At 36.5% G+C, this 5,000-nt stretch overlaps 1 protein-coding gene across 1 annotated transcript in view; it reads left to right on the top strand.

Moving 5' to 3' along the window:
• The window catches only part of LOC135208707 (dynein intermediate chain 2, ciliary-like), a 203,211-nt gene that overhangs the window by 12,306 nt on the left and 185,905 nt on the right, over positions 1-5,000 (top strand).

Genomic DNA, 5,000 nt, shown 5'->3' with positions numbered 1-5,000 from the left:
GAGAGAGAGAGATTGCATCACTCTTCTACCAGGACTATCTCTGTGCTCAGGATGAGCCGTTAGAGAAGAGCATTGCGTGTCATAAGAATCAAAATTAGACCCAAAAGTAAAAGCTGCTTCTAAGAGGCCTTGAGAAAGAAATGTATATCTCCATCCTTTTCGTGAGGTCAGCTACGAAGTGTAATTGCCGCGTTTTGGACCGAGAAAATAAGACCCTAAGCTCTATTTGGTTTGTTCGGGCGAAGTTGCAGTGCTGAGAATGCATTTTCATGGTTTTTTATTTATTTCTTAATTTTTTTTCATTTATTAATATTTTTTATTAATACTTCTATTTATTTTATGTTTACTTACTGATATACAATTTACATCATTCTTCTTGCTTTTAGATTAAATTTGTTTGAGTATAATTCAAATATTTGTTTATTTAATCTATCTTGTTTTTTTTTATTCTAAAGACTGAAAATATTGTGACCGTGGAAGCAAATCCAACATGTATCTTTTTCATGTTATTAATTTTGTTTGATTGGTCATAATTAAAATATATGTGGGTCTGATGATTTTTTAAAATCAGAGACGCGCTTGTGAAAATAAGGCAACGGTCTAAACAAATACAGTGTTATCTTTTTTCATGTTGCTAGATGAATTTTCTATATTTATATGCAATTGAATGTATATTTGTGAGCCTAATCATTCATCTGATGGAACGAAATGGAAGGCCATAAGTTTGTATAGCGAGCTTATGCTGAGGAGGGCATCCATATGAAAAAAGAATATTAAGATGAAACACTTTACATAAAAAACAAATATTTTAAAACGCAAAGCGAATGACAGATAACTGGAACAGAACAGTTGCAGTAAGAATAAGATTGATAAAATAGTATTATTTGTAACAAATTAACGTCAGATCAGTGAATAAAAAAAGTTAGAAATATGTTTTTAGAGAAAGGTATCCATGATCTATTACTACTTGCACAACCTTGCTAGTCATTATTTTTTTGGGAAAGTCTTTTGGCGCTTTATGTATTCTTGCAAGCCGGGTTAGCAAATCCTACTTTTAATTAAATATCTTTGTCTCTTGGTTAGGGACCAGAATGAGTCTACAAGCTCTCATTTTCAAGAATGTTTTTCCTTGTGTCAGCTAAATTGATTTCCTCAATCCTCAGCCCCAGTAAAATATTCCTTAGATGTTGCAAATGCTATTTTTTTTTCTCTGTGAAAATTTAGGATGTTGGGTCGACTCGAGACCCCACATAGATTTTTTTTCCAAATTCTTAGTGTTGTATATGATGAATTTTATATATATTATATATATGTATATATATAATATATATATATATATATATATATATATATATATATATATATATATATATATATATACACACACACATAAATTGTCTATTGATCTCTAGCTGATCAAGCATCCTACGAAAGAGCGATAAATACGAGCAGAAAATTCAGTTTGTAATCCTATGTTTACAAGTCAATAAATCAAATTCATAGAGTTTCTGTACTGATCATCGACATTGCGGAATAACGGATAAAAATCAATTAATACGCAAACAGGCTAATTAACGATAATTGACTTTCAACTAAAAAGTTGTCCATTCAGTTTTCATTCCGGAAGATTAAAATAAAACAAACTTGTATTTATCGCAAATGCGACAATTTTTTGAAGAGCATTGCCACTTGTAGTGTATGGTCAGGATATCTTCTAATTTCATTTAACGGAGAATCAGTGGCTGGAAGAAGTCGTCTGCAATGTTTCCAAATGTTTTCAGTAGGAAAATGAAGGCGGACTTTTGGTATATCAGGGTGGTGTGAATGCCGTTGCTGCTGCTAAAGGATTGAGTGAAGAACTATATTTTGGTTGCATCAAGGAGCTAAAAATGAAGATCGGCCTGTTTTTCGTGAACCAGTAAACCATCATTCAATAATTGATAGGGCTTGATAATTTTAGAAAGATTATGTACACATATATATACGTATATATAGGCTTACACACACACACACACACATATATATATAGATATTATATATATATTATATATATATATATATATATATATATATATATATCTAGTATATAATGAACAACAAAACCCAAGAGTCAGTGCACCTCATTCGGTGCAATGTAGGCATTACCTAAGGTTCTTTGCAGCGTCCCTGCGGCCTTTAGCTGCAACTACTTTCATTCCTTCTCTTAATTCCATCTTACTGTCCACCCTCTCCTAACAATTGTTTCATAGTGCAACTGCTTTGATGTTTTCCTCCTGTAACTCCTTTCAAATCTTTTACTGTTAATTTCCGTTTCAGCGCTGAATGGCCTTAGTTGCCCCGGTGCTTGGTATAATGCCAAAAATATATATAAATCAAATCAAATCAAAACCCATGTATAGGCTATATAACTTTTGACTCAAACGGCCAAGCATCATAGAATTGAAAGCCATAGACCAAGGCCTTGGATCAAAAGGCTTAATAAGATGGCCTTAGACGAGTCTCAAAAACATTCTCCCATATGATATCTGCTTTAGCTCCGCCTTCCACTCAAATTTGCTTCTACAATAGTTGAAAACTAATTGTTCTTGAAATTACCATGTTAGGTTAATGTTTCCATTGTAATGACCAACATTCCCTCATAACTTCTCGATTTCCGCATAACTTTTGGATACACTTACCACCAGAAAGCCTAAGATCCAAGTGACGAACCAAAATGAAGAAATTCTGACGATAGTGGGTTCGAACCCTTCCCACAGGCAACAGTAATTCTTGATGTGGTTCTTCATTTACTCTGGCTTTGTTGTGACAAACACACCCAGAAAGTGTGAATAAATGGAAAAGTGAAGATGTCGTTATAGTCATAATATAAATGAATATGCAGGGTGTTTCGAAATTAGAGCCCCCCCCCCACTTTACAGCATAAACTAAAATTGATATGAACAAAAACAAAAGTAATTCAGAACAGGTATTTATTTAAGTTTCTCTCTGATTAATTAATATTTTGTGTGGCCTCCATCTGCCTGTACCACATCCTGCATTCCTGAGGGGTATGATTTCAGCAAATTGCAAAAAAGCTGAGACTCAAACTCCATTTCCCTGAGCACTTCGGTCACCTCTCTTCGCAGGTCGTCGAGGCTTGGTCTACCATCATAGTTCACTGTGCACGCTTCAACATGATCCTTCAAGATACTACCTATGTTTTCACACACATTAAGGTCAGGGGAGCTACCTGGAAATTCAATTGACGAGAAGAAATCAATACCACTGTTTCGAAGCAGCTTCTGTGTCTGAAGAACCTTGAAACATGGTGCCTTATCATGCAAAAATGTGACTTCTTCAACAGAAAACACATTTTCAGGATCTTTGAGGAAGTGAAATACTCCACCAGTAAGTACAGTTTCTCTGAAGTACTTGCCATTCCATGACTGTCCTTTTTCTTTGATGATCCACATTAAGCATTTGGCTGTGAAACAGAGAAAAATTCCCAAACATTCAGGAAATTTCACAACTTGGCTATAGCGCACATCATTGCTGATATCATCCAACTTTGCAGCCCAAATGATGTAATTTTTATGATTTGGCTTCTTGACTGTGTAAATGAAGAATTCATCAGATGCTGCAATATGGAGAAAGTCAGCTTCATCCCAATCTTTAAAAAATGAACCACAAAACCATGCATGGTGTTCTCTCTGTTGCCTAGTGATTTTGTGCTTGCTGATAACAGGAAATGGCTTGATACCAGATTTTTTCAACTCACAATATACAGCACTATAACTTCTCTTATTTCACCTTTTTGTTTCTAGTTCAAGCGTCAATTTATGTAAAGACTTTCTTGGTCTACCACTGCCTCAGCTATGATGTCTTTTGACTCTTGAGAAAGGACTTAAGGCCTTCCAAGATTCTCACTCTTTTTACGATGACAATCATATGGATTTTTGTTCTAGTTTCTTTTAACAAAGGATTCATCTCTTTTAGTGTATTTAGCTATCCAGGAACGTGAAATGAAGGATGCGCCAGCATCCCTGGCCTCTCTGAAGTTTTATAGCCCGGATTCTGTCAATCCGTCTGATTTCCTCTGAGTCGTTAGCCTCACTCAGTCTGAAAATACAAGAAATGTAAAATGAAAAACAGTTTAATAGAAACTTAAGATAATGTACTTTGAGATAGGCTATAGCAGAAAACTTCATAACTTTCCACTTGTACTGTGGAGGGGGGGGTCTCTAATTTCGAAACACCCGGTATAGATAGATGGATAGATGTGTGGCCTTTGCCATTCAGGAGTGGGTTCACCCCTGGGGTATCCTTGTCAACAGAAACATCATCGACATGGGGGTTTATTTTTACCAGGGACGGGCCCTTCCCCATTCTCAGCTCCATCAGCTATCCAGGATCTTAAGGGTGTTTCTCCTTTTATGCTGAAGAAACTTAGTTCCTTCGTAGAGTCCCGAAACCAGTCATTCCACAAGGCAATCACTGCTTGGCTGTAGGTGGAAGGCGTTCCAGCGAACACCTGAAGGTGTTTCTCGATGCTTGAGCTCCTGTCACGTTGCACTCCTCAGAAGGCAGTGGCTACTAAGCTGGAAAGGAAAGCCCATTTCGCATATTTTGTTGTCGTGGAACTTACGGGTTTTTACGCCACGCCAGAGGTTGCCACTGCAGTATATGCGAAATAGGCATACAGCAGCAGGAAAAAAAAAGAAAAACATTTTTACATGATTTAAAGGGCAGTGAACTTACCTCAAACCCGACCGATTGCTACACGTTTCAGTCACGTTAGAAGCCTCCGCCGCCATCTCCAGGAATGATTTCCTTCACAGAACTCGTCCTTCTTGGGCCTTCTTCGTCGACATTGTCTTGGTTTCGTCTTCTGCAAGTGAATCAAGTCCTCTTTCCTCACCAGCTAAGGAACGGCAATGATGATCTGGAATTTTCTCTTCCAAAACATATCACGATTCTTCTTCTTCATTTCTTTCTGTCTGTTGTAAATAACTTTCGATTTT

The sequence above is a fragment of the Macrobrachium nipponense genome, chromosome 35 (genome assembly GCF_015104395.2).
Source record: "Macrobrachium nipponense isolate FS-2020 chromosome 35, ASM1510439v2, whole genome shotgun sequence".
Lineage (NCBI taxonomy): Eukaryota > Metazoa > Arthropoda > Malacostraca > Decapoda > Palaemonidae > Macrobrachium > Macrobrachium nipponense.
Note: the sequence above shows the minus strand (reverse complement) of the source record. Positions and strands in the feature narration are given on the sequence as shown.